Source organism: Euprymna scolopes, chromosome 20, assembly GCF_053919585.1.
Source record: "Euprymna scolopes isolate OS-2025 chromosome 20, ASM5391958v1, whole genome shotgun sequence".
In the NCBI taxonomy this organism is placed as follows: Eukaryota; Metazoa; Mollusca; class Cephalopoda; order Sepiida; family Sepiolidae; genus Euprymna; species Euprymna scolopes.
Window position 1 is genome coordinate 54,372,179 of NC_136501.1, and position 25,415 is coordinate 54,397,593.

Consider the following 25,415-nt stretch of genomic DNA (forward strand, 5'->3'; position numbering starts at 1 on the left):
ATTCCTTTGTTTGCGCTTTATTTCTTCTATCTTTTAAATATACTTTTATTAGAGTAATTCCGAAATAAGACGATTCTTTTCCAAATCATGTTCTAAAAAACTAAAATAATCCTTAAAACCCAAAGTTTAAAATATTATATATTTTTTTTCGAATTTTAATTAATTAAGTTTGATTGAAATTACTATTTCGATAATCTGACATGGTTATCTTGACGATAAAAATATTCTCCATCAAAATACAACTTACAATTAATAATATTACCCACGAACCAAGTAATAATATTTTAAAAATGCCTAATCTAATACAAAATTGTACTGTGATCCTAAGTCTTGTATTACGAAATTAACTTCTCTTCTGTTTCCAGGAGTCTAACTGATTCAAGCGCCTGTTTTACAGCTCCCTTTTGAAATTCTTCTCTTTTCCCCACCTTTTTACATTTATTTTGGACCTGAACGAAGAATAGAAAACCGTCGTGATGCATATGGAAGTTATTTTCGTTTTTTTTTTTATTTTAACACAAAAAGATAAAAATCGAAAATATTGAAAGGTATAATTAATTAATTTTGAACAATGTTTGCTAAAAATGATGCCTAAACACCCACCCACACACACACACTATATATATATATATATATATATATATATATATATATATATATATATATATATATATATATATATGTATGTATATATATATATATATGCATATATATATATATATATATAATAGAAAGGTTCTCTTATTGAAAATTAATTCAAATTTTCAACAAAAAAAACATTATAAGCCTGTATAAACAAGATATACAGAATGTTTAATTATCAAACAAGGCGTATAAATGAACTCGAAAGGCCTTATTTCGCGGAGTATCAAAAATGTCATTCTTATCAGTGGAAAGAGGTTTGTAAAATATTCCATAATCTTTGCAGGTTAATGCATTAAAACAACTACTAATATGAAATAAATACTTGTATAAAAAAGCTATTGAACAGTTAGTGAAAGTTTATAAGGATTCATAATGAACAAGAAAAAAGGATATAGAAAATCTATTGCATATGAACGCGAAATCCGGACAGAACCGGATGAATCCAATATAGTCCATTGATCATCCATCAGTAATTCATAAAAAAACAGAAAAACATTATTACAGATATCCAGGGTAAATTGGTGCTTCCAATAAACCTTTCAGATCATGGAGAAGTAAAATTCACGTTTTTCATTAAAAAAAATAGTTTTTTTTGTTGTTTTTAAGTAACGGATAAGGCAAGATGGAATAAGAAATAGCAAAGCAATTTTAGCAAATCGAAAAGTAGAAGTTAAGATTCAAAGATTGAAATTGAAATCGAAAAAGAGGGAGTAAGGAAAAGAAAGGAAAGAAATGAAAACAACTAAAAGAAGAAAACGGAAAAAAAAATAATAAAAACAATTGGGGGTAGAACGATAGACATGGTGGAGAGAGAAAAGAGAAAGAAAAGAAAAAAATATCGTTATTAATCCATTTTTAGAACAGATAAATGTAGATCAAGTGAGGTCATTTTGACCGAGACAGAAAGATAATTGTGTGGAAATCATAATTCAAAACTCTATTTTGAGGAGAGAAGTTTAAATAGGTAGAAAGGTTTAGATCATAAGTAATGGATTAATAATTTAAGGTATAATTGTCCGTATACACATATATCCATATACAAATGCATAAATGCATGTACGCACATATACATAATATAATAATATAATAATATAGCATAAAAAGGGAAACTAAAGGAGTCAACTCACTCACGCATAATACGCACATACACATGTAATTATACACAGACATAGATGCATATATACACATATACATGCATATATATGCATATACACACACACGTATATATACATACATATACTCACACATGTATGTATACAAACAGAAACAAATACATACATCTAAATCTCCTATATTAAGTAAATTTATAGCCTAAGATTTAAGAAGTAAGCTAAGTAATTTCGATTTAGCTATATTTAAATTTTTTCTAATGTTTACATTGGGAAATAAGCTCGCTTTTAGAATTGATTATGTTTATACTTTGGAGAAAGTAATTATACTTATAGCTAAGGATATGCAAGAGTGACAAGCTTAGACCCTTCGATATAAGACATTTTTAAGAATAGCGCAATTAATAGAGGAAGAGGTCTTTTTAGATTTAAGTTTTTTTCTTCAAAGTGGTAAGCTAAATTACCTGGCTACTATCAACAATATATATATATATATATATATATATATATATATATATATATATGCATATGTATTCGAAAAATTCATCAGAAAAATCAAAAAAGAAGAAAATTTTGTCGTATTCAATTAAACATACTTAAATGGAGACGTGCTGCCCAATTAAAAAATACTTCTGGCTCTTGGCGTAAACACATTTTCCCCTAGTGGTTGTACATTCTCGTATGTTGTTTGCTCTGAAAATGAGGTATACTTTGAAAATTCATAAAAAACATAACACCACAATTACACTGGAAAAATATATAATTGAAATAATGGCATTTATTCTATTTACCTGGTTTCGTATACAACGGTGTTTTTTTTTTCTAGAAGTAAAATCTAGGACGACTGGAAACAATGCCGATATAAGCGGAGATGCAATACAGCACCTAGAAATTCCAAATGCTCAGCCATTTTGTAGTGCACAGATTACACGTTGCTGAACCGGTGTGTCAACGTGATGTATAAATATATCTATAATATAAAGCTGGATGTGTGTGTGTGTGTGTGTGTGCGTGTGTGTCTGGTCACGAATAGGCTCCTATATGGTTGACTATTTTTAAAAACTGATTACATATAATGATAGAAGATGTATCGAGACACGGGAATGGGTATGTTTGATCTGGCAGAACGGTGATTCATTAAAATTGTGGGGTCTCCGTACGCGCCTGGTCCACAAAGTATGGAAATATAAAATTTAAAAATTAAAAAAAAAACGTTTACAAGTGTCTTTGATATAGATGTACATTATAATACTTTGATAAGTATGTTTTAACTTAAATAGGGATGGTATAATAAAATTGTGGGGTCTGCGTTCGCGCCTGGCCTCCATAGAATGGAAATAGTGACAAACTTTAATAAAGACTTTTCATATCTATCTGCGTAAGTATACTTTGATAATTATGTTTCACTTTGAAGAAATATGGTATAATAAAATTATGGGGTGTTCGTTCGCACCTGGCGTCCATAGAATGGAAATATATCACAAAGTTTAACAAGGTTTTTTTAATATAAATCCACAGATTATTGTGATAAGTTTTTCAGTGTGAACAGGTATGGTATAATAAATTATGGGGTTTATCTACTTATTTTTACTTTCATCATATTTTGCGTTGGTTTGATACCCCCAAATTCGAAGCTATCTCTTTACAACCCTTCCTTTTCATAACCTATCATACTATCATAAATCATAGTCCACTTTCTGTTGGCTGTTTTTGAACCAAGTCAACGACGGGTACTTTTGCGAGTATATACATATATATATATATATATATATATATATATATATATATATATATATATATATATGTATATATTAGCAGTTCAGCCCGACTTTGGTCCGGCCATATGTACTGTTCATAATTGCCTTACGTGTGAATACACTTTTTGTAAGATTTCCAAAATTTGTCTGAGTAATTTCATAGAAACCGCAGAAATCAATTTTTTTTTAAACTTTGACACCAATTTTGACTCTTAATATTTCCTATTTTTGTCTCAAATCATAATAAAATTTTTACCCATGTCCAAGTTACCTACATCTAAAATTTCAAGTGTTTAGACCCAAAATTGGCGGAGGAATTTGATAGAATCTGCAAAGGTAAACTCTTTCAACTTTGACCTTTTGGCAGCAAAATTTTCGCCCAAAAACTGATTAAAATGCTTGCCGCATGTCAGAATACCTTTTATGTATAACTTTCACATGTTTAGACCCACACTTGGTTGAATAGTGTGCTAGACACCGCAAAAGTCAAATCTATTGAACCATAACCCCTTGACAGCTCAAATTTTTTACCTAACCGATTAAAAAGATTGTCCTATGTCTGATTACTTTTTATGTAAAATTCCAAATGTTTAGACCAGCAATTGACTGAGTAATTTGGTAGAGACAGCAGAGGTCAATTATTTTAAAAACTTTTACCCCAATTTTGACCCCCTTAAAAAAAGTTTGATCCATGTCCAAGTAAACTACATTTAATATTTCAAGTGTTTAGACTCAACATTGGCGGAGGAGTTTGGTAGAATTTTCAAATTCAAATTCAACTATTTGACCCCTTGATAGCTAAATTTCTGGCGAAAAACCAATTAAAAAGATTTTCCCAACTCTCAATACTACTTATGTAAAACCTTGAGTTACTAAACCGTAAATTGAGAGAGTTACTTGGTAAGGAAATGTACACGCACACACACACACAAACGCACACACACATACACACATTTTCACTTTTATAGATATGTCGTATCTGTGTTGCCGGCAGAAACTTGTTACTGAACAATGTTCTATTTCATGGCCCCAACTTTTTCAGGTTATCAATGGTAAGCTCCTTTTTGTGTTCCACTAGAAGCTCATCAATGCCCTTTTAATTGATGACCAACTACACTGACTTTCTGAGCTAAGTAATTTCGCTCAGATGATGTTGAGGAACATCTTTATGATCTTCAACTGTTCTTGCTTCGCTTTCTTTAAATCCCTTAAAGTTCCCTGTGAAGATGCGAGGATTCTCCAAATGATACTCCAGTAGAAATTTAACCTTATGATCAAAACTTGCATTGTCATAGAAAGCAAGAGTATTTCCTATCTTTCATAGGCTTATGCCAAAGCAGCGTCTTCTCTTTTTTCTGTCATATAAGCCCAACAAAGTATTTTTTTGTAAAAAACGCCCCTCTCCATCAGAGTAAAATCTTGCTGTAGAATATAATTTTCTTTCCGAGTCAACTCATCACATGTCTATATATATATATATATATATATATATATATATATATATATATATATATATATATATATATATATATATACACTGCGTATCAAATTATTAACGAGTTTACATTTTGTTAAATATTAAGGAACAAGTGAATAAATATCCATGAAAGTTTGGGTAAGTACTTACGATACTATTCAGATTCTCCAGTCAGAAAATAAAAGTATTTAAAGCAGTATTAGCGAAACTATTGCAAAAGAAAGGAATACCTGTTGAGTTCAGTGTGTCATGTTATTAACGAGGTTGAGAAAAAAAACACAATATACCCATAACTTATTTATTGAAATAATATTCAAACATTAAATAAACTGGGAAAAATCCTTAGAACACAATAACTACATAGCAATTACTACATTGACATAATTAGTAAGGCATATCCGATCTTTTTTTATGAATGACTTGTAAAAGACGTTGGTCAAACGAATTAGTCAAATTTATGATTTCGTTAACCGTTATTCCTCGCGATGACTGTTGGAGAGCATCCAATAACTCATCTTTGCTCTTAAATTGGCAATCATTTACATAGAAGTGTCGCTTCATGGTACTCCAAATGTTCTAAATTTGGCTAAAAAATGGCAGCCTTAACTTGACGGACAGATGCCTCATCAATGGCAGAAGGGGAGGACCATGTCTGGGAGCTGTTTCCACAGACTTCCGCCCATGTTTGAATTCACGATGCCAGCGTTTTACAAGTTTATATGATGGGGCATTATCACCATAAGTTTCTTTCATTTCATCAAAAGTCTCCTGTGGTGTGCGCCCTTTCAAATACAAAAACGGATCACTGCTCGACATTCAACAGGCTCCATTTCACACCTGACTCAGTTCAAACACCTGTAAAACAGAAACCACAATTAGTTCAGAGCTGTAATTTGCCGCATAACCCATAGAGATGTAAATCATTGTACATGCAAACTTTCAACTAGATCAGACAACTGGAAGTGGGTCAAGGGCATTAATTATTGCACGCCTCTCGCGTATATATATATATATATATATATATATATATATATATATATATATATATATATTGCGTATCAACTTATAAATGAGTTTACATTTTTTTTTAAATATGTAAGGACCGAGTGAATAAAAATCCATGAAACTTACAATACTATTCAGCTACTCCACTCAGAAAATACAAGTGTTTAAAGCAGTATTAGTGAAACTGCGGCAGAAGATAGGATATCTGTTGATTTCAGTGTGTCAAGTTATTAACGAGGTTGAGAGAAAAAAACACAATATACCCATAACTCGTTTAATGAAATAATTTTCAAACATTAAATGAACTATGAAAGATGCTTAGAATACAATAACTGCATAGCACTTTCTACGTTGACATAATTAGTAGGGGATATTCGATCCTTTTTTATGAATGGCTTGTAAAAGTCGTTGGTCCACAGAATTAGTCAAATTTATGATTTCGTCAACAGTTATTCCTCGCGATACCTCTTGGAGAGCATCCCAAAACTCATCTTTGCTCTTAAAGTTGCGTCTACTTGTATAGAGGCGTCGCTTCATGATACTTTGAAGGTTCTCAATTGGGTTCAAATCTAGTGAATTCGCAGGCCAGTTCATCTTCCGTAGCCCAGAGAATCCCAGTTGTTGCAAATACTCTTTGCTTTTGCTTGCTGCATGCGAGGGAGCATTATCCTGCATAAAAATAATGGTTCTTCTGAACGACAACCTTTGCTTCTTCAGCAATGGTTCAAAGTGCTCCTTCAGCAAAGCAATGTAAGCATTTGACGTCATTTTTACGCATTATGGGACCCCCCCGCGATAATCCCAGCCCAAATCATTATCCTACCACCACCTTGTAAGCGCCTTAAACGCTGATGACGATGTCGTCCATCTAGGACCCATCCCTTGCTCCAGCCATCTGGGCTCAAAAGTGATTAAATTTTGGAAAAGTCCGTTTTCATGTTGTCCTCGCCCATTTCTACCGGTTTTGCATGTAATGATGCTTTAATGGGTTTTTTCACGGCTTGACAGACTTTGCCACTTCTTTCAGAAGGCGACATCGAGTACTTTTTTAGACATTCTTTAATCCGGCTTGGTCAAAGACTTCTCGACTTGCCTGCCCAGGGTTCTTAACAACTTCACGTTAAATTTGGAGTAGAGAACGGCGTGAAACAACTCTAGATTTACCTTTATCAACTCTCTTACGTACCTTTGTCGGGTCCATGACAAAGTTCTTCACAGTTTGGTGGTACTTTCTTATTATTTTCGATATTTCGAGAGTAGTTTTACCTTTTGCTAGCTGTTCTTTAATAGTACTCTTTTCAGGACTACTGAGGCGACCTTAACGACCCATTTTACTGACGAAACAAACTGCCTTGTTGATAATATTTTTTAATGGAGGTCACCACTTGTCAAGGCCCGGAAGCCACTCGGAGATAAGGGTTATTGCGTGTACAGTAATCAATCGGATAGTATCGAAGTAATCTTTAGTATTGGAGATCAGATAAAGTATCTTATTTAATGGGGTGATTTGTCAGGAATTTGTTTATGTGTGACTTGAAGACATCCAAGTTGTAGTCAGGTGGGAAACAGGCAAACGGAAGAGAGTTCCACAGTCGCGCACTTCTAAGAAAGAAGCTCTGGTCATGGAATCTACGCTTGGATTTAGGCACAGATAAAGAGTGGGGAAAATTAATGACAGCGGTTTCAGCCAGACGGGTGTCTTTCGTAAAAGATTGGCGAGGGGGGACCAGAGATATGAGCTCTGATGAGCACTTTCCATGAAAATAACGGAAAATCAAAGACAGGCTCGCAATGTCTTTTCTGTGGGAAAGAGGGTCCAGGGAAGAGAAAAGGGCATCACCCAATAAGACACGAAGTCTATTTTGTACTCTGTCAAGGCAGGATAGGCTATTTTTAGCAGCTCCTGCTCAGATGTGGCGGCAGTACTCCATCCTTAGACGTACTCGGATTTTATACAGAAAGAGAATAGCATCAGTAGTGAGATATCTTCTGGAGCAGGAGAAGGATCCCAACATCCTCCCAGCGACCTTGGCAACAGATCTGATGTACGTGTTCCATTTCAGATCAGGAGTAAAGGTCAAACCCAGAAGCTTGCCAAAACATGAGGCCTCCTCAAGACGAGAGCCATCCATTTCAACTGATGCCAGATAGGGGTCAGAGTGTTGATGATGTAAAGATAGGAACTTGGTTTTGGATGCATTAAAAGTAACCAGCCACTTCTTCCCCCACTGTACCACGCGCTCAAGATCAGAGGTGAGAGAATCAGAGAGAACTTTTTCATTTACAGTTTGTGAAGTGTTGCCATAGATGGTCGTGTCTTCAGCATAGATGTCAATGAATGACTCAAGTATGTGTTTTGGGAGATCATTTATGTAGATCAGGAAGAGAGTTGGGCCCAGGATTGCCTTCTGAGGGACCCCAGCATTAATACTGAGAGCCTCTTATATCTGTCCATCAAGCATTACACTTATGAGTCTATCAGAGAGAAATGATTCAATGAATGAGAAAACATTTCCAGTTATACCATAGATGGAAATCTTGTGAAGTAGGCCTTTATGCCATACCTTATCGAAGGCCTTCGATATGTCAAGAGCAATTGCCCTAGAAAGGAAGCCTTTGTCGAGAGATTCACTAATCCTATGAGATATAACCGTTAGCACATTTGCTGTAGATCTAGCAGAACGGAAACCATATTGCATGTCATTAAGAAGGTTATTTCTGCTGAGGTTGTTGAATACTTCTCTATTTAATATAGATTCCAGCAATATACTCATGACACACAGGAGACTTATTGGTCTGTACTGAGAAGGAGATGACGTATCACTTGAATTCTTAAATAGAGGCCATACTGATAAGGTTTTCCAGTGTATCGGAAAGCACTTCTCCTTAAGGCAACGCTTAATTTGACATACTTCAAATACCGTCGATTCAGCAAATTATAATGGCAAGTTGTTTACATTACGCGGAACAGTACGAATATTTCATAGTACGACCAGCTCAGCATTGTCAACATTTCCGAAGCTTTTGATACGAAACTACCGGTAACTTTTGGAAACTGGTAAAAAATATGTCATCTACTTAATAATTTTACAGGCAATGTATATCAAATCAAATCTATGGCACGCAGCCGACCGGAATAATGAATTTGAAAGATAAATGAATTAAGTACATTCGTACAGCTACTTTGCGATTTCTACGAAAAATTTAAGCAAACTCCTTATAAAGTTTCAGCGGGAGTACGATAAAAAATTATGATAGAAATACTTTCTTCAATTTATAGTTTATAGATGTGATAAAATAATTAACCTTTACATCAATTTATAAATTCAAACAAATATGTTAAGGTAGGGTAAGTCAAAAAGTAAATTCATGTCCAAGAAAAAAGGTTTCTAAAAAAATTTTAAAATATCAACGAAAATATTTCAAGATTATTATATAAAAATATTTTAATCGAATAAAATCCCGATTTTAGAAGGGTTTTACATTCATTACGAGCCTTAAATTAGCCATAATTGTGGACCACACTAAGAGAGCAGGATGCTTTCTGCAGCTTGAATATTTCGTATCCTGAAAATTTATCTTATACAGAGACAAAAGAATTTAACATGACGTTTCGTGAGCTGACAATTACATAAGCAGTCTTTCGTATCTAGAGTTGTTACTGTATATATATATATATATATATATATATATATATATATATATATATATAAATATATATATATATATATATAGGGAGAGAGAGTAGAAGGGGGAAAGACACAGAGAGATAAAGAGAAAGAGAGAAAGAAAGAGACATAGAAAGAAAGAGAGAGAGACTTGGAGAGAGAGTTAAAGATAATTGATAAATAAATAGATGAATAGATTATCATTATTACATTTGTATATATATATATATTTATATATATATGTATATATATATATATATATATATATATATATATATATATATATATCCAGTATAACCTTTTGCTTAATAATATGGTAAAATGATGATATTGTCTTCCGATGCGTAGAGGAGATGAATTTAGGATAAAAGATGCGGAAAAATAGTTTTGATATTAAATCCCGAATGTATTTTGGTTGTTTTTGTATTAGGAAGATTGTATATTCGAATAAGCAAACGATTCTATCAGCGGATTGCCGCTTGGCTGCTTCGACGGATCTATCGGTTCGTGCAGACTGTCAAATCAAGCGGACGATTTCACGAAGAGATTACGCTAGGGGAGCGTTTCCTTGGAACGATCCGAAATCGATGGGAAGAAGACGCCTCTCATTTTGCTGAGTACCGAACATTCTTTGGTATGAAGTTCGTTGTGCATTCACATATAAATAAATATATAGTAAACATATAAAACATACACACAAGCACACACACAAAACACACACTCACACAGACATATATATATATATATATATATATATATATATATATATATATATATATATATATATACACGAGGGCAATTCAATATATAAGGGGAAATTTTTGTTATACGTAATTCTAGTACAGATAGAAACTGTCATTTTCTACATAGTCTCCCAGTAATATCATACAATTTTCTTATCTGTGTACAACCTTTCGTGTCCTCTCTCTTTCTCTCTCTCTCTCTTTCTCTCTCTGTCTCTGTCTCTGTCTCTGTCTCAGTATATATATATATATATATATATATATATATATATATATATATATATATATATATATATATACTGTGGAAAATCTAGATACGAAAGCCAATACTTATTAATTGTCAGCTTACGATACGTCATGTGAAATGCTTTTGTCTCTTCATCGGAATAAATTTTCAGGATATGCGTAACAGAAAACATCCTGCTCGTCTAGTTTGGTCCACAATCAGAAACGTAAAAAGTCTTTGGGAATATCTGAACCAGGCACTAAGGACATTTTTGATTTTTGTCTGTTTGAAACTTCGTGCCTCTCGTGACAGCTTCATGGGAACCAAACAGGTGAAAGTCCGGAAAAGCAAGCTATGTACTGTAAGGGGATAAGCGTGCCGTTTTCAGCCAAGCTAGTTTATAATCTGGATCGTTTGGGCCGCCGTGTGAAGTCTTACGTCCTCATGATGAAAAATCAATTCTTCTGAGTGATGACCCCTGCATTTGTTATTTATATCTATTTTTTCACTTTTCTCAGCAGTTCACAGCAGCTGGCACTGTCCACAATGCTTTCTTTCGCAAGGAATGAAACGGTGATTGAATTTCTTCACTAGAGATTCTACATGTGTTCACTTGATCGAGTGCCGTTAAGACTTAGGCTCATAGTGCCAACTCCATGTCTTGTCACATGGTACCACCTTCGTCAGGAACTTATCACTAGGGCTATAACAAAAGAATGTTCTTTTCATTGTTTTGACCTTGAGTATATAAACCACACAGTTAGACACGGTTAATCAATTGAGAACCACGTCGCTCTATCTAAAAACATACAAGATATTAACTGATATATACTAGAGAGTCAAAATAATGAAAAGAATATTCTCTTGTAATAGCTCTACTCATCACTATTCTTCTATAGCGGAAAAGACACTGGTGAGATATCTCGACTCTCCTCCATTTGTGCTCTGCAGTAAGTATCTTTGACACCCACCAGCAGCTGACCTTCGAGTATGACACTATTGGTCCCGGGGAGAGATACTTGGTTGAGGAATGTCCTGGGAACGCAACCAGCTTCCCGAGGGAATAAACGATATCCAACGATAGGCACATAAACATCAACACAACGGGTCGATATGTCGTCGGCTATAATCGTCTGGTATGGGTCGCTTCTTGTGTCTTCATTGCGTCGTTACAGGCAACATTTTCATCGTCGGCATTAATGACATGCTGGAATTTAACTCTAATACAAAAATAGCGAACAAATACATTTTTAGAAAAAAGAAACTGCACGCCAGTGGAACTCTCTGGCGCTTGCCTGTTTCCCACCTGACTACAACTTGGACGTCTTCAAGTCCAACATAAACAAACTCCTGACAAACAGCCCCCTTAAGTAAGACACTCTATCAAAACCCCTAATACTAATGATTACAACAATACTATCTAATTGATTAATGTACACGCAATAACCCTTATCCCTGAGTGACCTTCGGGCCTTGATAAGTCGTGACCCCTATGTAAAAAAATATATAATTTATTTAAGATTTAACAATGAGGAGCATATTTTTATAAAGACCAGTTGAAACCAGTCGCATGAAGCTAAAACTGCTATGTCGCGTCCGCCAACCCCAGAATGCAAACTTCAACTGATTTAAAAACAATAGAATAATATTTAATTCTCTCTTTCTTCATCGGAAGAGAGAGAAAGGGGAGTGAACGAGAGAAATAGAGAAAACGAGAGAGGAGACATCCATACATAACGTTTAAACATTGTTTTGTTTTTGTATCCATGAGTTCTTTCGGGTTTGGCCTTTCAAATTCTAAAGTCTTATATCGTTTTGTCTTGATTCAATATTATAAACAAACTGTTCTTCTTGGCTTGAGTTATACCAGATTTATATATTCTAACATTTACAAAATCACAAGCACCTGCTTAACACATCTGCACCTCACAATTACAGACAAGTTAAGCACAAGGTTCATTAATGTATAAACACCCAGCTCCCTCAAAAGAGGCGCTCTCTGTTATACCACACGACTAATCAATGGCACCATGGCCAATTTTTGTGTGCTGTCCCAACAGATAACCTCAAAATCCTTGCAATGTCACCCTCTACTCCTCTTTTGCCAGACTGAACGAGGTCATTTCTCTAGGCCTTCTAGATCTGTCTTCATCCTCAACACTGCCAGTCCTTCTTTATACAATATAGTCACTTTGCAGATATTATTCCGGCGAAAACATACGGCACAATACGAAGTTAACATTCTATTATGACGCAAGGATGAGAGTTCATAAAGGAACGTTGTTTCAATTTGAATAAAATAAAATACGCATCAAGTGCGCTTGACAGCCAAATCTCAATATCAATTTTCTAATTTTTTATTTTTTTTAATTTATTTTTAGTAAATGTATATTGTACTATTCTGTTCCTAATTGGCATAGTTACTGAAATAAAGTGAGACAAAAGGTTAAAGAATTAATAAGATAGATTAATTGCCTCGCTTGGACCAACCGAGACTAACAGACTAGACCGGAAGCCATGCCGATTAGGAACAGAATATGACAATATACATTTACTAAAAGTACATTAAATAAAAAATTAAAAAATTAAACGATTGATATTAAAATAAAATAAAATATACAGAAATAGGGATAAGCTATAGTTAAATAAAAAGCATCATTATAAACATATATGCGGCCCTGCCTTTTCGTCAAATAGAAAACAACATGGTTGACGAGAGTTTAACATTATTTACACTTTACCATTAACTGCCCCCCTTATGTTAGGCTTTAAACCGACGGTACCAGTTTTTTTCTGACCTTCTGTACAATTTTTAATATATATATATATATATATATATATATATATATATATATATATATATATATATACATTTTTGTATAATATATTTTGTACATTATTAATATAGTTTTGGATATATATTACAATTATATACAGTTAGGTTTAATGTATATATATATATATATATATATATATATATATATATATATATATATATATATATATATATATATATATAAATGATTATACAAATATGTTTTATTTATATATTTATGTATGTGTAGGTATAAAAATAATTATTTGTAATCTACAATTATTTCGCTTCTTTAAAAAGTAAGTTCATAAAAGTAGAGAACTGTGTCAGAAATAAAAAGCCCGTCGATTAGCCTTGTGCAATATCTCTATTTCCTGTCGCTCGATCACTATAGATCGTCTTAATAACCGTATGCCTGTGTTTGGTTGTATGAATGTCAAATTTCCCTTGATCCAGGAGTAACGTTTTTGTTAATGGAATAAAAGATGGTGGCTTCGTGGCATGACCCAAATGATTCAACCAACGACAACCACCACTTACTGCACTGATAATTGCGAAAACATGACATACTAATGTGTGTAGGTATATAAATAAGTATTTATGACTATATGCATATACGTATATATGAAAAGAGGAAGGAAGAGAAAAGGGGAAGAGAGAATGAGAAAAAAAGCAGATGCCAGAGAATGTATATTTATTTTCCAGTAATGTGATTCGTTTTGACAGCAGTTTTATCATTTACCCAAACAATCTATGTTTTGCAAATATATCCTGAAGATTGCAGCAGAAATTCTTTTTTTTTTTTTTTTTTTGCACAAAAGAGAAACAGACAATCATCCCCTAATAAACTGATAACTTTCTTTAGAAAATATCATTTTCATTTATGTTTTCTATCCAAATCATTCATTTTCATTCAACTGATGCCCTGGTTGGTTCAGGCATTGAGGACTCTGAATCCCCATCAATCTCTCTCCCTCGAGATATTCATGAATTCATTATGCTCATCATTCACATTTTCATTAACGCCGTTTTTTTTCAGAAGTGTTTTTGATGTACCGACACATCTTTCTTTGAAGTTCTACAGACAGTAGGTTGCAGTTTTTGTCTGTCTGAGAAGGGCTTACAGTAGTATATTGTCCTGACCATTGTAACCAAAGGGATCTTGTGTCTAGCACAATGAGATACGAAACAGGACAAAATTATTCTTCAGTGCTTCCGTATTACATCAGTTGCCTGCTTTCACTGACCTCAGGTCATTCTGACTGGGGGTGAAGCTTAAGTTGGTTCTCGACTTTACCCAAAAGTCTCCTACGGACTAACGGAAAGAAGGGGCGTCTAACTTTCTCCTTTCACAATAGTGCTGTCGCGCCATCTTATACAGCGCCTAGTATTTCCAAATGGTCACTCATCTGGTATTAGCCAGGCTTATCGTTGCTTAACTTCAGTGTGTCTTTATTCCAAAGTATGTGTTACGCTAACAAGAGAAACATATAGTCGACAAAATTTGCTCTTTGTTATCTATGTATAAATGCCCTGCGATTATCAATTAATATCTATTGTGATTAAATTATAAAGGTTTTATCATATATATATATATATATATATATATATATATATATATATATATATGACTACTTCATTTAATCACATAAATCATTATATGAACGTATAAATTTATGCGTAAACTTTAAGTAGTTACTTAATAGTGCTCAATACGTAGGTAGAGCTGGGTAGTAAGCTATAATATATATATATATATATATATATATATATATATATATATATACACACACACACACACATATATATATATATATATATATATATATATATATATATATATATATATATATATACAGTGATGATCATATTTATTGGCACGGTAAAATAAAAGTTAAATTTTGTCTAATAAATTCTAAAAAAGGGATTAAATTAAAGAAAATAACAAAGTATATTATGTATTTTTAACTGGCCTTTCCGATGCAGCAATCGGATTTTAGAAAAAATAAATAACAAAGGAACTACAAACATAATTGCAAAAAACCCTTGTTCAAAATTATTGGCACGATTTATTTAATAATCAATTGTATAGCCTTTGGCCTTGATTACCTTCCTCAGTCGCTTTTCATAGTTTACAACCAAGTTGTTGCACTCTTCAGTAGTAATTTTAGCCCACTCTTCCTGACAATAATCCTCCAATTGAATAAGATTCTTAGGCTTCCTTTGCATTACCCTCAATTTTAATGTTCTCCATAAATTTTCAATTGGATTAAGGTCTGGGCTTTGTGATGGCCACTCCAAAACATTAATATGATTGTCCTCAAGCCATTTCTTAGTCAGTTTAGCCGAATGCTTTGGGTCATTATCTTGCATGAACCACCAACGACGACCAAGTGAGAGCTCTTTAGCAGAGTCTTTCAGGTTTTCATCCAATATTTTAACATAATCTTCCTTTTTTATGCTACCTTTGACCTTAACAAGTCGCCCTGGTCCACGGGCAGCAAAGGATCCCCAAAACATCAAACTGCCTCCACCGTGCTTCACTGTGGGTATGGTGTTCTTAGGCAGGAAAGCTTCGCCAGATTTTCTGTAAATATAAGACACTTTATTATGGCCAAATAACTCTATTTTCGTTTCGTCAGTCCATAGAACACGTTTCCAGAATGCAACATCTTAATCAATATGACGTTTTGCAAAGGCTAGCCTTGCTTTCAGGTGCATAGGCTTCAATAAGGGAGTCTTTCTCGGACGACATGCTTTTAAACCAGCTCTCTTCAAAACTCTACCAACTGTATGTCGAGATACATTCACTCCAGAGGTGCTCTGTTCATCAACAATCTCCCCAACAGAGATCCTTGGGTTTTGTTTTACTTGTCGAACAATTTTCCGTTCATCTCTTGGGGAAAGAATCCTTTTTCTCCCTCTACCCTCTAAACTCATAACGTGACCTTGCGATTTGAACTTGTTTATTATGGCTCTAACAGTGGATTTGGGAAGGTTTAGCTTCTTTGAAATCTTATCATAGCCCTCCCCATTGGTATGGCATGCTACAACAAGCTTCCTGACGTCTTCGCTGTGTTCCTTAGTTTTAACCATGGCGATTGAAAATTATAATTTAGTCACTTATAATAGTTTAAATAAATCGCTATCTGAAAATTATCTGAAAAAAATTATTCACTAAATTAGCGTTAAACAAGCATAATATGGCTATAAAAAAGTTCAGAAAGCACGTAAACCGGAAATTGATTGATATTATACTGATACTAAAAGAAAAACAAAGCCGTGCCAATAATTTTGAACAAGGGTTTTTTGCAATTATGTTTGTTGTTCCTTTGTTATTTATTTTTTCTAAAATCCGATTGCTGCATCGGAAAGGCCAGTTAAAAATACATAATATACTTTGTTATTTTCTTTAATTTAATCCTTTTTTAGAATTTATTAGACAAAATTTAACTTTTATTTTACCGTGCCAATAAATATGATCATCACTGTATATATAATCAATACTTATTACATGATATGTTTCTAGAAAACACTATGTTTTAAAGGTATATATCGCTTATAATATCGACCAAATTGCTTAAAATAACAAACTCACTGAAGTTATATTTTAAGCTTCAGAGCATATATACGACGGGGAAAGCGGCTTCAGATTTTTCCAACGTGTTTATCAGCTGTTTTTTTTTCTTCTTCTTGCGGGATTCTCTTATTGTCATCTTTAAAGTGATTGTTCCTGTTTTTAACTTGATTTTCTTCATCTATTTTAATCATCTTTCTTGTTATTTGTTTAGTTTGGAAATAACGTGCTTGTTTTTTTTTTTAATAATATTTGGTCGTCTCTGAATAGTAGGCAAGTAAAGCAAAGACAATAGTTTTCATTACAGGTTGCGAAACATGCGTAAGACAATAACAACATAATAATAGGTATTCACCGAAATAAAAACATAGGATAAAAAATAATTATGAGTGTGGACTGATGTACTTTTTTAAGTTGTTTTAGTTTTCACTTTTTCCTTTCTTTTTCTTTTTTTTCTTTTCTTTACTCTTCTTTATCTTTTTTTCTTTTTCTGTCTTTCCTTCTTTTTCTTTTAATTTACCTTTATTTTACTTCTCTTTTCTTTCTTTTAATTGACTGTTCTTCGCGTTTCTTTACATTCTTTTTCATCCTTTACATTTTACCATTTCTTTTCTTTTTTCTTTCTTTTTTCTTTCTTTTTCTTTACATTGCTTATCGTTTCATTTACCTTACTATAATATTCCTTTCTTATATTGATTCTTAATCTCTACTCAGAATAAAATGCATAAATGCCAAAATCTATAATATACAGGGGGAAATCTGTTTAAATGTATGTGTGTACGTTTGTATGTCTCGCAAAACCTTTCGATAGAGGCGGCAGATTTTCATAAGATCGGGATCGTTTTCAACTGACCCTTCGGACGACAAATATCGAAGAATTGGCCAAAAATATTCATTTCTTCATCCTTAACTAGGCACTTTCTTAGAGGGAGGGGTAGCAAAAATCGTTCTTTCATGATAATTTAGCTAAACACGCATGCGCAAATAAAATTCTTTGTTGAATTAGTTTAAATATTAAAAACGACCTATTTTCGCACACGCGGTCATAGATCAGTCGGTATACAACACCGTCGTTTGCTAGGGATTGCACATTCGAGCCCACGTAGATATATGTTTTTTTCGATTTTAACAGGGTTATTTATGCCATTTTTACGTTCGGTTTTTTTATTTTTCTATCAAGTTCGCTGTTTTTTTTTTGTTTTTTGTTTTTCCGATATGTTTTTTAGACGTTTCGTTCCCTTACGTTCCTTGATTTTTTTATATTTAATATTTAAACAGGATCGTTACGTTCGCTTATTCTTTTTTTCCATTTTGTTTTGATTTACCCTCTCCACCCCATACACACACCACCACCAAACACCCAGGCAACGCCGGGTACCCCCGCTAGTTTATTAAATTTCTCATAGGTCATCTTGTGTTATATATTTTATTCCTTAATTTTATTTTTGTTCTGTATGTCATATTTCTGAATTACTATCTTTATGTATTTATAACAACATTTGTATTTTTTCTTTGCTTTTTTTTTCTCGGACTCTTCTTTTTTCAACACTCCCTGTCTCTGTCTCTCTGTGTCTGTCTCTCTCTCTTTCTCTCTCTCTCTTTTATTATCCTACGCTTGCTTTTCTTCCTTCCCTGTCTTTCGTTTACTGTGTTCTTCCTTTATCGATTTTTAGAGAAACGAGTTACCTCCCTTGAGAAAACTCGCTCACTTAATAGCAGCAATTACAGACAAACGTGTTCATGCCAATCTAGCATAGGTGGGTAACCTTTATCATTCAATACATGGCACATGCAAATCTAGTAAGCCAAGGCTGGTTCAGAAAGAATCTTAATAGTTCAAAACTTCCATCCAATGATTCAATTCCCTTAAAGAAATCTGTATTCTTGCATTCGTTCTTCGATTTTTGCTTTTCTCTCAAATTAGATTTTTTTTTTTTTTTACTTTTAGACATCAGATTAGTGTCTATTCATGAAATATCATGTCTTTGTAAATAACATAATACAGGTTTAGACAATAAGAGGTCAACTTAAGTTGACCTTTTTTTAGTTTGGATTCGCTTTTATTTAAAAATTTGGAATGCAAAAATGCCGACGGTGACGTCATGGATCCATCAACGTAGACGCTGTTTACCCAAGTTCAAATTTGTCATATTTCCTGCATTTTCGGTCTGCTCGCGGGGGCTGGCGGTAGTGATGTGGATACCTAGCAGAACTGATACTTAGGCGTGCAGTGTTCAAATCTAGCGCCAGTTTAATTAGGCAGTTTTACAACTTTACGTGACCCTTCTCTTACGTAATTCAATAATCAATATCAATATCTTTATCCGTTCCCAAAACCTACGCAGATTCCATGAACAAAGTTTTTTTCTTAGAACTGCACACCTGTGGAACTCTCTTCCATTTGCCTGCTTTCTGACTAACTAGAATATGGCTGTATTCAAGTCTAATGTAAACAAGTTCTTGATGAGCCGTTCCCCTTCAGTAATCCAATTTACCAAATTTCCACTACTAACATTTACTACATCACTGTCCCATTGACCACTGTATACTTATTATCCTTCAGTGGCCTCTGGACCTTGATAAGTGGTGACTCCTTTGTAAAGAAAAATAATTTATGTCAACAAAGCCGCATCAATAATTGAGATTATTTGAAAACAAATCTGTTCTTCGGCGAATATTTTTCGTCTTTTTATAATGCAAACACCTCTGTGTTTGAATATATGGTTAAGTGGCAGTTTTAGTCATTTAGAACTGCTTTAAAGCTTCCCCGATCACTCATTTTTCGACCAAATTTATAATTATTATTACAGTTTATAGACCACCTTCTAAGCTTTACTGTGAAAAAATTCAATTTTCGTTCAGTAAAACAAAAGTTATGATGAGTTTACTAGTGTTCAAAATCGTAAAAAAATAAGGAGGTGAGCGACGTTTTTTTATGACTGATTTCCATAGCAACTATGTCGCTTCAGCGACTATTGTTACTACCAATTCACCGCTCTCGCGAAAAGAGAAATAACAAGTGAAACAGAGAGAATAAAAGAATGAAGAGGAGATAATTTGGGGGATTTTATTGCAAGCAGATGAGTGGCGTGCATTGTTATTACATATGCGTATGTTATGTTTATGAGGGCAAAAAATAAATAAGACTGAAATTAAACAACGAACAAGTGAATTTACTGAAAACCTGGAAAATCATTTACTTTTACATGTTTAAGCTTAGCTATATTAATTTTCATGTTCACATTTTTCTATTGTAATAAAAATTGCTTTACAGGATATATAATTCAGAAATTAACACCTATACTACTCTCTATCCTGGTATTGTTCTCGCCCATCTCTCTATTATCAGTTGAAATATGCAACTAGTATAGAAATTGGCCAAGGTTCAGTTATATATTAGGGTAAGAAATTACTTGTTTTGTTTTGTTCCGACTCAACCCCTATCTTTCAATCTTAAACGTATCCCTTTTCTAGCAGAGTGTCTTATGAACAGCTCTGCTCTCAATGAGAAATCAATTCGGAGTCATTTTTATTCTTTTTTCTCGCAAAATTTTTCTTATAATTCACTAACAGGGGTGCCCGGCGTTGCTCGGGTGTTTGGAGGTGTATGCTGTGCAAAAAAAGCAAAAAAAAAAATGGTTAATTTTTTAAAACTTTGACCCCTATTATGATCCCTTAAAATTTATTGTTTCGGGCTCAAATCACTTTATTACGTTAGATCCAGGTTCAAGGAACGTAAATCTAAAATTTCAAGTGTCTAGACCCAAAATTGTCGGAGGAGTTTGGTAGAGATCTTAAAGGTCAAATCGTTGAAATTTGACCCCTTAACAGCCAAATTTCTGGCTGACACCCGTCACAACGATTTTCCCAAATCTCAGTACCCGGTATTTCAAATTTCGAGTATATAGACTAAAAATTGACAGAGTTATTGCGTAGGGAAATGTACACAGACAGACAGACACACAGACAGACAGACAGACAGACACGTTCACTTTTATAGATATATAGATAAATTAGATCCATTGATCTGTTTGATTCTCGTAAAGCTAGTTCTCTCTATCGCCCATAACATTTTGATCAAGCCCCTATATCTTAACTTCTACTAGCTGACCATGTTTGGGGTACTACATTTATATTTGAGCTGGTGAATCTCTGTTCCTTTGGAAATATCTTGATAAAGTGTAGAAACGTATCTGTAATTTTATTTATCCACTGTTTCTTCTGTGCAACCTCTCTTTCGCACACGTAATCTTGTTAGTCTCAGTCATTTTTAAAATAAATGTTATATATTGGTTATCAACGAGGGGCACCATTTACGTTTGGTGTATAACAAAAGAAGGATTCCGTGTGCGTATGATTGTCTCTAATATAAATGGTTGTGTGTTTGATTATCATAAAGGGAATCGTGTGTGTGGCATGTAATTTCAGAACATACCTCTGCTTCTTCGATGTTGGACCATTTGGAAATTTCTCATCCTGGAGGGAGACTTGATACCTGTTTGACGAAGATTTATTATCCAAGACGATGAATGGGTTTTATAGTTTTTATTTCACTTTCCCCAGAGGTCCTGCAGAAGGTGGAAGTGAAATCGGCCTGTGTGGGTTCTTCTTCTACACACGTCAGCATTCGTCTCCCCCAGTGAAGGGGAGGGAACAGCTCCTTACATCAAGCACCTTCGCTCCTTGTCTGTAGCGATTTTCATTTAAAAAAAAATGTAAATGCTAGATTAGTGATTAGCAGTTTAATCGGGTCTACAATTGAATCGATGTCTACCCATCCCGACAAGGTGATTTTAAAAAGTAAATAAACATCCTACTCTTCCAATCACATATAATTTCTTACTCAAGTGACACGAAAGACATCTTGGATTTTCGGCTTTTGATCCATTGCTATTATTTTTGGAAAATTAGTGTGGTTAGGTTTTCATTAGGGGATAATAAACTAAACTTCAATTAAAACATTAAATTGATCGAAAGGTTTTAACCCTGCGTCTGTCACCTAGGTGTTCTAAACATGGTTACTATCATGGGGGTGTTTATACATCCCAATGCAAAATGTTTATAGTTTTATTATTATGCAAACTATAGTTATCATGCTGGTTAAGGATATATCTACAATTCCTGTTGAACAGTTTGGATCACCTGTAGCTTGTTGATATTAATATAAAATAATACAATAAAATCTATCTATATATCTATAAAGTGAGCATGTCTGTGTGTTTGTGTGTCTGTGTGTCTGTGTACATTTCCCTACGCAATAACTCTGGCGATTTTTAGTCTGCAGACTCGACATTTGATATACAGGGTACTGAGATTTGGGAAAAACGATTTGATCTGTTTTTGGAGAGAAATTTGGCGATTAAGGGGTCAAAGTTCAACGATTTGACCTTTGAGAACTCTATTAAACTCCTCTGACAATTTTGCGTGTAAACACTTGAAATTTTAGACATAGGTTCCTTGGACATGGATCTAACTGAATAACTTATTTGAGCCCAAAACAATAAAAGTTAAGACGTCATAATAGGGGTCAAATTTAAAAAAATTGACCGTTTTCTTTTTTTTTTTTTTTTTTGCTCAGCATACATGTCCAAACACCCATGCTAGTAAATTATAAAACTAAGGAAACATTAAGATATTTCATTAGCTAAGCTCATAGTTACAAGAGTGAAAGAGTAATAAATTGTAAATAAAATAACAATCCCATCAAACCTTATGATAAATGAAAATCCCAAAACATATTAACGCCATATTAAATATTACAGAATCACCTAATGATATATAATGCGCTCTTATATCTACAGATTTTCATTCCAACTGGGAAAATACAAGATATATATAAAACATAAAATCATAACCACGTTAGTCACCTGGTGTAACTGTACACCCTAGAAGGACAAAGTGATTACCTCCAAGGGAAACTGAGATATAAATGCGTCATACCACGTGTGCTATCACCGCACTGAGTCGGGAGAGTACTGAGGGACAGGAAAAGAAATAGTTGCTAGCTAGGAATTATGAACACTTTAGCAAATTTGGGGTCACAAAACACCACATGGGACTAACGCAGTGTTAAGTAAAAAAAATGTTGAATCAGGTATCAGGGCCGACTGGTGACTTTTAAATTTTATTCAGATCTATTTCAAATAGTAATGTTTACAATCTGAACATGATTCTCTTCATGCATACATTGTTATATACGTTTACATGGGTATTATTTCGAGTATTATCAATGTGTAATATTTGGATTATTCCGATTCTACTCCTCATCTTTGGTGTTATTTTCAAAACGTTTCGGCTGATATAGCATCCAACCTTCTTCAGATGTATCTTTTCGAATCTTTCTGTGCAACTCCGGATTTTTTTTTACACGGTGGTCACCACTTATCAAGTCCCGTAAGCCACTCAGGGATAAGGGTTGTTGCAAGTACAGTACGTTAGTTTGGAGATTTGATGAAGTGTTTACTTAAGGAAGCGGTTCATTAGGAATTTGTTTACGTTGGACTTGAAGACATCCAAGTTGTAGTCAGGTGGGAAGCAGGCAGACGAAACAGGCGTGCAGTTCTAAGAAAGAAGCTTTGTTCATGGAATCCACGTTTTGATTTAGGCACAGATAAAGAGTGGGGAAATTTTTCACAGTGGATTCAGCTAGACGGGTGTTTTTCGTGAAAGATTGGCGAGGGGAACCAGAGATTGGAGTTCAGACGAGCACCTGCCATGGAAATAACGATAAAACAAGGATAGGTTCGCAACGTCTCTTCTGTGGGGGAGAGGTTGCAGGGTAGAGAAAAGGGCATCCCTCACTAAGCTACTAAGTCTATTTTGTACTCTGTCAAGGCAGGATAGGCTGTTTTTAGCAGCTCCTGCCCAGAAATGGCAGTAGTATTCCATCCTTGGACGTATATGTACGAACATTCGAACGTAACCCTTTATTTAATCCATGAGTGCAACATGCTTTTTGTTTCGTTAGACATGACCGAATAGAAGCCTTACGTAATTTGCCATTGTATTTCCAGTATCGTCCCCACTGACGATCGAACCTTCATCCCCAAAAGAGTGTCAGATAAAAATTAATTTTACTTATTACTTCATCCGTTACACTACGGTTCCTTGCGGACTGAAATAATATCAACAACAAAACCTAATTAAGCAAGCCAAACAACCCGGATACTGTAGAGATTCCTAGATGTCGGAAAACCTACTCAAATAGTTTATTTTTTCTCGAACTGCAAGACTTTGGAATTCCCTCCTATGTTCTTTCTTTCCTGACTGTATTGGCATGCAGAAATTCAAGTGTAATGTGAACGGATATCTCGCTGCACAGTAGATTCCTATGCCTTCGGGCCAAGATGAAAGTGAGGTATCTGCTCTGATGCTAGACTTAAATTTTTTTTTCTTAGTTAGTGGATAAGAAATCCTTCGTTATTGAGACATTTTTTTTTTGTTTCTTTTCTCTAAAAAAAATGATCCTAATGCCTAATTCTGCCTATGTGAGAAGGCGAAATAAAGAGGAACTCCCTTGGAAATTTGGTTCCAACTAGCCTTTTCTATCAAAGTGGCACTGTGCCTTGTTTGAGTTGTAACGACAGTAAAATAATCTGTTTAGTGTTGAGACTTTGTGTAGAACAAAGATGGCGGCAGTAAACCAAATCGGAGGGGAATCAATGTAGTTACGATTTTGAGTGTTAAGTAATTCCTAGTAACAAAGATGGTTGCGAAGAATCAATGCAGTGTCGATCTTGAGTCGTTTCGAGACAGAGGAGACGGCGAACTGATTGAATCCAAAATTCGACATTTTTTATAATAACTTTTGAAGCTTCTGATTGGCTAATTATTATTACTGTGGTTATTAAAACGATTGTCGAAATCATTATAGCCAAAAATATTTTTAAACAATCAAACACTTATAAGTCATACGGATTACATTTGCACTTATAGTGTTTATGACCTAATTCCCGGCAACATTGCGTCGACATCTTCCAGCAGGTCACATGAACAGCAACAAGATTCCGAGACATGCAGACGATTAAATCAAAACACCGTGCTACACTTCCCATTGGTAATATTCTTGTCTTTTCTTCGAAAGCTATTCTTAACATGGGAAAAGCAGGGGATTTCACGTTGACATAGTCTGTTGAAAGTCATTTCGCTTTATTTTTTTTTTTATTTAATAAATTTTACAGTTTCATTGAAATTTGTCGTCTTCTGGCAGCTGATTGGATAATCATTTTGGCATCTTCCAAATGCGAACTTATGACACCTACAGGAAGATTCCCGGGCGTAGTTGCTAATGGATATGATCATAAAACGAATAAATACTATTGAATTAGTGTTGAGGTTGACCGCGATTTGTTTTTATATTAAGCGATAATCTCGCAGATAATATTCTGGGATCC